The sequence below is a fragment of the Falco cherrug genome, chromosome 8, assembly GCF_023634085.1.
Source record: "Falco cherrug isolate bFalChe1 chromosome 8, bFalChe1.pri, whole genome shotgun sequence".
Lineage (NCBI taxonomy): Eukaryota > Metazoa > Chordata > Aves > Falconiformes > Falconidae > Falco > Falco cherrug.
Genome location: NC_073704.1, coordinates 40,574,780 through 40,586,448, shown reverse-complemented (window position 1 = coordinate 40,586,448; position 11,669 = coordinate 40,574,780).

Genomic DNA, 11,669 nt, shown 5'->3' with positions numbered 1-11,669 from the left:
CATTTCTGTACTGGTTCCATACTTTGCTTCTATACAATCAATGTGTGTACTTAATAGTATCAATATACTGTTGATTAATAACTTTGATTAGGTTTTCTGAAATCATCTCTGATGCCAGTGTTTGAGTAAAAGTTAATTAGTGGGTCCTGCTTCTTTCTTTTATTAAAAAAAAATCCTAATTTTTATATTAGAGAGAGAGTTTAAAACATAGTCACTGCTCAAGTCTAGGCAGGGCTAATTAGAATTGTGTGAGCGAAGGAGTTCATCAGGTGTTGCTAGATAGAGCAGCATGTTTTGGAGGGTTACTTAAGGAGGAGAGGGAGGAGGGAGAAAGCAGCTGTAGCCTCGGACACTTTGGTAGCATGAGTGGCCTGTGAAGGGAACTATGAACAAAGAAACTGGTTCTGATATTTAATTCCTTCTGTGCTCGGGGAAAAAGGTGTTCCTGTGTTCTTGTAAACAAGCTGGGCTGCATCAAAGAAATAGCTGCCTCCATCGGCAGCTTTCTCAGGATCAGGAAAAAAGCCTCAAGGTTTGTAATTCATAGCTTTGCCATTACAACTAAAAGGGTAAGAGTGACTTTCATGTGTGTTCACCTGATTTTGGATATTTATCCTTTGCGAATGTTTTGATGTTTGCTGTGGAACTGTATCTATCAAGAAAAAAAAAAAAAAAGTTGCAAGGAGGGTCTTTTCCCAGCTGTGGCTTATGTCTCAAGAGCAGTTAGAAAGCTGTGTTATTTAAGAGCTGCACCTGGGAGACTGCTGCCTGCTTCTCCTGGTACTTGTGATCTCTTCTGGTTGTTTTGGGGTAATGCTTGTCCTGGGTGTTTGCAAAAGCAATAATTTCTGTGCTCTTCGGGCATTTCAGTGGAGTTACTTGCATGATCTCCACCCTCAGAGTACAACAGGGATGCAGTTAAAGCACATGTGCTCTTGTGGGATTCACGGAGACCAGGACAAAGCTGGTGATGAGCAGGACTGGGCTCTTGTCACCAGTGTGCAAGTCACCGGTGCTGACTTGTCTGGCTGAGGAGGGTAGGACTGGCCTGCTCATCTGTTCAGCCAGGGAAGGTAGAGCACTCCACAGCGTCCCTTTGGTTATTTGCTCTGCTGGCTGAGCTTATGAAGCACAACCAGTGCTTCAGGAGTACCAAAGCCACATTCTGTGTAGCTTGCTGAGGTAAACACTCTCACAGACTGCAGCAATGTATTTTGGATGGAAGCACACTTGTGCTTTTGAAAACAAACACATTTTCCAAGAAATGTATTTCATTTTTACTCTGGCTATTTACTGAAATAATTTCCAGTGCTGTGGACTAGGTTATCAGCTAGCTTGATTCAGTACAGGCTTGTTTGTGGTAAAAGATCCAGCTTTTTGTATCTTGTGGGGAGTCTTGTTGATGCAGGTGCTTGCTTTTAGAATTTGTTCTGGTAATGAGGAAAGGTGGGTACTCCTCTTTCCTCTCCACACCTGAAACTTACTCTAAATCAATGTTCCCTGCAAACTGCTGGCTTTATGTATTCAGCAGCTGCAGGGGGATCCAAACGATGACATGGTGATTTGGACAGAAAATTAAAACCACTGGACTTGTGTGTGCTCAGCAGCTGTTCACGGGGGTGGCTCCAGTGTGGAGTCCACACGTGATGACATGGGAGATCATCTTCCTGCTGCATCATGAAATCATAGAATGGTTTGGGTTGGAAGGGACCTTAAAGATCATCTAGTTCCACCCCCATTGCCATAGGCAGGGACACCTCCCACTGGACCAGGTTGCTTAGAGCCCCTGTATGATGATACATCCTTAACACCTTAAAGAGGGGGAGAAGAGAGTTTGTAAATGAATGTCTGTAGGTAGTTGTCTTCTCCCCTTCTCATTTCTGTCTGAAAGGCATTCAGACTAAAAGGCTCCAGATTATAGAAAATCTATATGAATAGAAAGAATTTGTATGGAGTATGAAAGCAGAATGTAGAAAGCTACAGAATACAGAAAAGCTGTATTATATGAAAAGATCCACAGTATAAATTTAAAAACTATACAAAATCTTTATTTATAGGTTTTGATTTTAGTCATCAAACTCTTTAACTCCACAGACAACAAGACAGATGAGATTGCTCTGGGAAAATGCTTCTAACACCCAGCTTTTTATATATAGCAGATGGCTCTAGAAATGTACACATACGTTTATTTAGAAATGATTTTTGTTTGTTACCAATTACTAAATATATCATTAAGTCACTTTGTCGAAACCAGGTTTTCAATTGTTAACCTGAGTGTGGTAGGGTGAAGCCTGCGTGAGAACATCCGTATTTACTGCAGTTCCATCTTTAATTATATTTTGCTTTTAGATGTGATTTTAGCTTCTTTAATTCTGTGAAAATCTGAGTGGGAACACAGGTATGTTTTAGAGATATCAGACAAGACCAACAGACAACTGAAAGTAGAAATGTGGTATTGTTTAAATTAAATATTCACTAGTATTTTGTAACAGATCACACTTCTAGTCTTCTGAATAAGAATCTACTTTTTATATATATATATATTTATTTTTTTTTTATTGCCTACTGGTACTAGCATATGTAAATGCTTCCTGTCTCAGGTTCTGGCTACTGTCCTTGTTTGTGATGGTGAAAGTTAATGTCTGATCCTACTTGCTATGAATATAGCCCCGTGTGTCTGTGTATTTATTCTGTAGCTTTGGACATCTATGCTGCTGAAATTTATAGGCAGTCCTAGTTATTTGTTTTGAGAAAAAATCTTGAATATAGATCAGTATGTTTGGAACAAGATGTAAACATGGACAATATCTTTTCAAGTAACTGGGGCAGAAATAAACAATGATTCATAAACTTAAGTAAATATGTGCTTACGTAATTTTAAACATCTTTCAAGTCGGTAGGACTATTTGTGTATTTAGAATTAAGAATACTGTTTAAATTAGGCATATGTTCCTGAATGAAGCCCTCATGATATAAAACACAAGGTGGGGAAAAAAAATACATCTGTATTTCATCTTCATACCTCCAAGTCCCACTGTGCTACTGAAGTGAAAGAAAATCCTAGAGATAAATATTCAAGGAGAAGGCTGACAACTATAATGAAGTTATGGGCTATGACTAGAGAATAATGACATTTCTTGAAATGGCTGTATAAAAAAAAGAGACAAAATGTGTCTAGTTGTTGACAGAAAGAACATAAAAAATTACTGATCTCGAGCTCTTCCTTTTATTATATACAACATGAGTATTTTATAACAAAATTGCGTTATACTAAGTATTTAAATTAAATACAAAAAATATAATATGGAAAAAATCTGACACTTTAATATTTCTATATCTTTTAAAATTATGATTCTTTCCTGTCATACATGATATTTTATGAGACTGAATTGTCCCCACAGAACAAAGGAAATGCATTATTTATAAAGGTTGTTCATTATAATGATTATGGAAAGAAAACATTAACACAGTAAGAGGTCCTGAATGCATTGCATTAGGGAAAGGGTAGGGTAAGTGGCAAAACGACAATTCTGAATTTTGAAGAACAGCTCTTCAAGATTTTCAACCTCCCTTAGCTGGAGGAAAAAGTACAGGAGTAGAAAATAAACATGTTATGTTCATGTGATCTAAAAATGTTACACTTACTTTAAAATCTTTTCCCATTTTATATTTGCATTTGAGAACTTTCTGCCTTTTTGAGAGGACATTTTCATGCTGTGACCTTTCTCCTGGGGCTGGGGCAGGCAGCATACCTGCCTGCAAAAGGTGTGTCTGGGTGCAGCGTGTCCTGCAGCCGGTGGCCGGGCTGTGGGAGACAGTGGGAAGGCTGCATAAGGTCAGGGAGGCCAGGAAGGAGTTAGATTGTTGGTTTCAAACTCAGTCTGCTGTAGACCCATGGCCAAACAGCCCAAAACTCCCCCACTGATGCACACAGGTGGGAGTGGGACAGTGATGCAGAAGAATGGAAGCTTGCATTGGCCAGGGCCTGCAGGAGGAAGCGACTTGCCCCGAAGGCTGAGGTCCCCTTGCAGAACCGCTGTGCTGCTCCACAGACTGAAGTGGAAAGATGTGGCACAGCGGGAGAGATGCGGGAGCTGAGTAAGGCAGCCTGAGCTGCTCCCTGTGTAACAACCAGCACAACTAAGAAAAGGCCATGGGTGGTAGTAGTAAACTACTCCCCTCTGAGAGACACAGAGGCACCCATTTACCGACGGACGCGCTCTCCAGAGAGCTGTGCTGCTCACTGCAGGGCCATGTAAGCCACGTCTCTGAGGGACTACCAAGCCTTCTGCAGTCTGTTGGCTGCTGTCTGCTCCTGCTGTTTTACATGGGCACCGATACAGCCAGGAGCAGCCTGAAGAATATATTGGGTATCAGGAAGTACCTCTCCCCATGAGGGCGGCGAGGCGGTGGGCCAGGCTGCCCAGAGCAGCTGTGGGTGCCCCATCCCTGGCAGTGCTCCAGGCCAGGCTGGATGGGGCTGGGAGCAGCCTGGGCTGTGGGGGGGTCCCTGCCCGGGGCAGGGCTGGGAACTGGGTGGGCTTTAAGGTCCCTTCCAGCCCAAACCATTCTGTGATATTTACTTGAGGAGACTGTGGCATATATCAGTGATATGACGCATCACTAATGAGTAGAAGCTTAGTATGACTAATTTAAAGGTTTGAGCTGTTTCATTTCCATATAATCAGTGAAGCAGATATTTAAACACAGAAGCCAAAATGAGTGTTAAAAAGTTGAAAGACTGTCTTTTTTTGAAAGCAGTTTTTGTATTTTCAGGAGATTACATTCTAGTTTGTCCCTTTGGGAATGGTGTCATTTTCTTGTGTGCTTGTTTTTGGTTTTCATTCTTGCCAAACACTATATTTGTATTTTTATTAAAAACTAGGTTCAAAAATAAATTTTACTTTGGCAGTCTAACTTACCTCTGTAGAATAAAACACTGGTGTTTGCTGTGCAAACAAAACCCTGGAGAAGCCTCCAAATATGACTTCAAAACTCTCCAACTTAAAAAAATCTACAAGAAAGTAAGAGAGATTCCTTGTCTTCAGTATTTTTACTAGATTCTCTTATAAAAGCAGAGGTAGCATTAGATAAAAATCAGCTTAATGAGATCTGCATAACTTATCATACTATTTTACCTTCTAGATCTGATGAGAGGTTTTCAAGAGCAAGTACTGCGTGGAGCAAGCCTCCAGAAATAAGCAGGGTTTGTGTTTGTTTTTTCTTTTATTAACTCAGTAGTGTGAGGTCTGAGCCTCCAATGCCCATAACAGAAACAAAACTCTATGCTGAACTGATACAGATCTCTAAAATATCCGCGATGTTAAGAGTGCTGGCTTAGGTACCTCCTATGTAGGCATAGCAGGGTCTGAAGTATAGATGTATGGTTTGGGCAGGTCACTTGATGTGTCCCACATGGGTGCTTTGGCTTCAAGTGCAGTCATTGCAGAGAATTAGGTGTTGTCAGGTGTCACGTAGGAGGTTTAGAGAAATTTCTGGAGATAGACAAGACAAAACTTTGTTCCAAGTTCCTCTTGAACTTGGTGCCTGTCTCAGGCCCCATTCACTTGGGATCATTAGAATACTCATAAGTAAAGGCTGTGGAAGTTCTCCTTTTTAGAACAGTGGAAATAGTTGTTTGTTGTTTATTTTTTTTTAAATGAGAGTCTAACAGAGCACTCGCCTGTGAAGGGATATGTTGAAGTGTTCGTCCCTCCTTTTAAAGATCTGAAAATTTCAAATACCAGTCCCTGGGCAGTGCTACTGGGGCAGAACTGTGAGGACTGCATGTGCTGATCTGCTGGGGCCCAGGTGCTGCCTGGCCGGGAAGCTGCCATCCCAAAGCACAGGGTGCAGGAAGGCACTGGGTTTTGCAGCCTCAGAAGCAGGGTGCTCACTGGGAACAGGCTGGGGGCCCGAGCTTTAATTACCGAGTTATGCATATCCAGCTACTGTAGTATAAAAAGAAACCAAATAAATAAATTTACAGCTTGCAAATGAAGGGCCCATTTTTATGCTCTTGGAAAGTTGGTGGGACTGTACCTTTGAGTAAAACTCAGATACGTATTTGTAGAACACAGCTGAGTAAAGAGAAATAAGTGAAACAATTTTATCCAATTTTTCAGTTGAGTCTTGTAAAGTTTATTCGGGCAAGTGGCTTTTTTTAAAAAAAAAGAAACCCAAACTTTTTTGCCCCTTCTTCTGTCACTTAAGGAATTTGAAAATTCATCTCTTTTCAAAATTTGCCTTTTGAAAATAATGCAGCAGAGTCAGAGTGGCAACTTGAAGGAGGAAGATTAGAGATGCAGACACCATGAACTGGCAAGTTTATTGGCTACAGTGGGAACAGATTTTAGGGTGTCATAAAGATAAAATAATGTTACTCAGCACAGAGACGAATAGGATTTATATTTTATTTTTCAGAAGCCTTTGGTTCAGACCCTAAAATAGCAACAGGTCAAGAAGAACTAGGAGGCTGTGTAGCATGGAAGGGAAAGCAAAAAGAGACAACAAAAAAGATGTTAGAAGGGGCAGAGTTCTGGTGTTTTAGTGGTAAAGATGGGGAATGAAATACTGTTTTCCTGAAGGAAGATGGAAATTCAATTTTGATTTTAGTAAGACCAACATTTCAAAAAGATGATCCAAGCATTGTTCCAACTTACATTCTTTAACATTATGACTGTTAAGAAATTATAGCAAGGTAATAATAATTACAAAAGCTAACTTTAAAGATGTTGTCCAGGTAAAAGTAGTTTTGTCCCAAGGCAAAGAAAACAGCATTTCGTAAACTGTAACATGTTTGAGTTGTAAGATTTCTGCCCACGTGCTGTGGGATGTTTCTAATGATAGTTTCATTTTTCAATTATTCAGTTACACGTGGAGTTTTACCCTAACATAAATGTAGTCATCTTTTAATTGCTGATGATTGACCATTACACTTTGTTGCATTCATTTCTATTCTTGGTAACAGTCTTAGGTACAAGGAGACAAATTAGAGATAAATATGTTTACATTGACAAGGAAATTCATCTATGGTGGAAAGTTTATTTTTCCATGTGACATCACTGCTCTTCAGGTGCCAGTAATTGTAAACATCCCTTGTTTTTAATTCTTTGCCCCCTTAATCTCATAAGGAGAATATCAGACGTTAAATCTTTTAAGTAGCATTAGAGTGTGTGTTCATCCATAACATATGAGAATGCCAGTCAGTTCTTATCACCTACCTTTTAAAAAAATGTTTGCTGTTTTGCAAGTTACTGTGCTAAAAATTAAATTTGATTCTTTGAAGACTTTGCTGGCAAAGGTTGTTGTGACTTGAAAAATTCAGTATTCAAAACCAGACTGACATATAAATTAGAGAGGAAGATAAGATGCACATGGGGGGAAGAAGCCGTTTCACACTTTTAGTTTACCAACCTTTATAAAGAGTGCTTCAAAACGAGTTTGAAGTCTTGTATACAAGACTATCATGATGCAACTAACACGATCTTTGTACATGTTTTTATTATATGCAAAGTCATAGGATGGAGACTGTACAAGAGAAAGCTATAAGGCATTGTTTGTACAGCATCTTATTTTGTTAAGAGCTTTCGTCTGAACCCATAACCTAAATTGAATATAGCAGCTTGTTTTCCTTCAGGAAGTAACTAATTTCTTAGACTTTTCAGTTTTTACTACTTGTAAAAAAAAAAAGGTTTCTTGTATTGCCCTTTGTGCTTATCTCTTCCTCCTTGCCTCCTTGTTTCCTTTTCTTTCAAACCTATTTACACACTCATTCTTACTACCTTCCCTTACTTCAGTCTTGCAGAAGAAAATTTATTAATAACTTCTGAAACAGGAGACAAAAGTCTTATGCCTATTGTCTTTCCAGTCATTGCACAGCTTTAATTTGCTATTTGTGTGTGTTTTGCCTTTGAAAGATTGAAGTCTATTTAAGGCAAATTTCATAACTTAATAAAAAGACAGAGGTTTTTTTGTTCTACCATATGTAATTCTAAAACTTCTGTCTCTGAAACTAGCTATATAGTCTGCTAGTAGCAAAAACCCACCCCAAACCAAAACAAAAAACAGCAATGAAAAGATTCTGTAAGTCTGTTGCGGAACCAGTGATAAAGACAGCAGGCCTAGTGGTGCTGCTACAGAACCATAGAATCATAGAATCGTTTAGGTTGGAAAATATCCTTAAGACCATCAAGTCCAACAATTAACCCAGCAGTGCTAAGCCCACCAGTAAACCATGTCCCTAAGCATCACATCTATGTGTTTTTAAATCCCTCCAGGGTTTGTGACTCTACCACCTCCCTGAGCAGCCTGTTCTGGTGCTGGACAACCCTTTTGGTGGAGAAATGTTCCCCAATACCCGATGTAAACCTCCCCTGGTGCAGCTTGGGGCTGTTCCCTCTGGTCCTGTCGCTTGTTACCTGGGAGCAGAGCCCGACCCCCCTGGCTGCAGCCCCCTTCCAGGGAGCTGTAGGGAGCGATCAGGGCCCCCCTGAGCCCCCTCCTCTCCAGGCTGAACCCCCCAGCTCCCCCAGCCGCCCCCCATCAGGCTCGTGCCCCAGCCCCTGCCTGGCTCTGGCCCCTCAACACCCCCCTGCAGCGAGGGGCCAAAACTGACCCCAGGGTTCGAGGGGCGGCCGCACCAGTTCCGAGTATGGGGGGGCCATCGCTGCCCTGGTCCTGCTGGCCACACTCTGATACAGGCCAGGATGCTGCTGGCCTTCTTGGCCACCTGGGCACACTGTTGGCTCATGCTCAGACCCTGCCCACCAGCCCCCCCAGGCCCTTCCCCGCCGGGCAGTTCCCAGCCCCCTGCCCCCGCCCGCAGCGCTGCCTGGGGCTGGTGTGCCCCCCGTGCAGGACCCGGCACTGAGCCCTGTTGAACCTCCTGCAGTTGGCCTCAGCCATCGGCCCAGCCTGCCCAGCCCCCTCTGCAGCCCCCTGCCCTCCGGCACATCAACACCCCCCAGCCCGGTGCTGTCTGCAAACTGGCCGAGGGTGCCCTCGATCCCCTTGCCCAGCTCGTTGATAAAGATGCTGAACAGACCTGGCTCCAGTCCTGAGCCCGGGGGAACACCCGTGTGACCGGGCACCAACTGGGTGTAACTCCATCCACCAGCTTTTGCCCAGGTAAAGCTGCACCTGTCCCAGCCATGAGCAGCCAGTTTCTCCAGGAGAATGCTGTGGGGAAGTTTCAGAGGTTTTGCTAAGGTCTAGGTGGACACTCTCCACAGCTTTTCCCTCATCCACTAAGTAGGCCATCTTGTTGTGGATGGAGACCAGGTCTGTCAAGCAGGACCTGCCTTTCAGAAACCCATCCTGGCTGGGCCTGATCCCCCGGTTGTCCTGCACATGCCGTGTGATGGCACTCAGGATGATCTGCTCTGTGACCTTCCCCGGCACCAAGGTCAGGCTGACAGGGCTGTAGGTCCCCAGATCCTCCTTCTGGCCCTTCTTGTAGGTGAGTGTTTGCTAACTTCCAGTCAGCTGGGACCTCCCAGCAAGCCGGGACTGGTGATAAATGATCGAAGGTTCCCGATAGCTGGTGGTGAGGTTTGTGTCAAGCCTTCCTTAGGTAAACATGGAGAAACACATGCTTGCTGGTTGAAGAATTTTGAGAAGAAACGTGAACTATGATGACTCCTGCAGTTCTTTGAAAGGAAAACTTGTAGTTATATTGTAAAGAATGATGGAGGTGGCAGAGGTAGATATGGCTGTAAGTGGGGATCCTTTGCTGGAGCTGCTGAACATGGACAGGTTTGCATGGGCCCATCTGGCTCTTGTGTGTGTAACAGTGCATTCTGCTACTCCTGAGTTTTCCTCAGTTAAAAAAGAAGGTTAGTTACTATAACATGGACTTTCATTCTACAAATATAATAGACCTTTGATCAAACAAAGACTTAGGGTAAAAAGTTTCTGCTCTGGCAAATCTGTAAGTGCCTTGACGTGAATTTTGGTTTACACCCAAACCTATGGCTTATGTTTATGTAAAATCCACTATATTTTCATAGAAAATGTGTCAAAAATAATTTGATATTGTTACTGTCTTGCAGAAGTATTTTCAGATGAGAGCTAATCTGTTTAAAATCACAGGCCCCACTGTTTTTCAGAATATGGTTAGTTCAGGAACTGCATTCCATGGACTAAAAAGCCATAATTTTGTCTTGTAAAGCCACCTGGCTGCAGTTGATAGTAAAATCTATTGTTAACCCCTTTTCTGTAATATAATTAAAACACTGCTGAATTATCTGTTTACTGAGGCCTGGCTGCTCCCTGAAAGCACACCCCTTTGTGTCTAATAATCCTAGCCTTTGTAGATGGCTGTCCAAGACAAGGGCTGTGAAACCTTGTTTAAAGATTTTAAGATCATCTTAATCCCTTCCCTGATGAGACACCCATTGCTGAAAGCTGGGGGGGAAAGGTCCATCTGTCTTGCAACATATGTGTTTACACTGTAAAATCAGTAAATACAGCAGTGTGCTCACAGTGCCAAGAATTTCCTTTAGTCATAAATTGAGATACATTGTTTTGTTATTGTTACTTGAGTTTACACACATCTGAGGGACCAGTATTGCTAATTACCAAAAGCAGAGAAAACCTGCAGCCCGGAACTGAAAGTGTCAAATACCACCCCCCTAAATCTGAAAATATTCTCAGTGAACACAGTTAAGTGTATTGCTTGAATGGCCTTCTGGTTTCCACATCAGGGCATTATTAATTTCTGCATTTGCACAGTTGTGCAATGGAAGATTGGGTTTTCACACCGTCTACCTTTATGCATGGGATTTGCATACCTGGGTGAGTAGCCGGGGCTCCCCATGGGTTATTGGAGAAGTAGGCTGCCCACCAGCTCCTGTTTTAGACCCTTAAGTTAGGTGCTTTAAAGGGGGATGCTATAGCTATCCTAGGAATAAATCTATTAAAAGCAAGAGAAACACAAGCAAAGCAATATCAAGAACTGTAAGTGGAAGTCTCTGGCACATTATGTGGCCATACTGTTAATCTGTATCTGGTACTGAAAATCATTTAACTTCTTGTTATATTTGTATTTCTGCTTAGGAAACTGATTAAAAAAAACACAAACACACACATGCTTTTCATTGTTCCCTGGTGTTTGTGTAACTCCAGTGCCTAGGGAGTGAAGTTCTGGAACATGATCTGCTCTGCAGCATTTTGTTCAGATTTTTTTGGATTAAAAGTGTCCCCTAGATATACAATTCAGCTTTAAGAGACAATTTAAGTATGAAGTCAGTAAACAGGGAAGCCCCTGGCAACACTGTGATGAAACAGATCCATTTGACAGGCAGTGGTCTAAACAAAACGTCAGATTTTTTTAATGGGTAACATTCAGAGGACAGTCTTCAACTGGGATTTGAAAGAGCGCAATTGGGTAACTTTTGTGTGTTTATGGGAAATAATTTCCACGCATGAGGAATAGCAACAGAGAAAGTATAAAATACATATTTGGAAGATGTGAAAGCCAGATTATTATTCACTTCTGAATATTGAATAAGAGGCAGATTTGAAGTTGAGCAACTTTGAGAAAAAGGCACTTTAGGAGGAAGCGTGGGCAGGACATCGCAGTGAAGGTGGTGGGTAAGGATGGCATAGGGAAGGTTGGTGAGCCAAGCCCCAGGTAATGACAGCTGTGGTGGCTGCAGTGTGGGCAT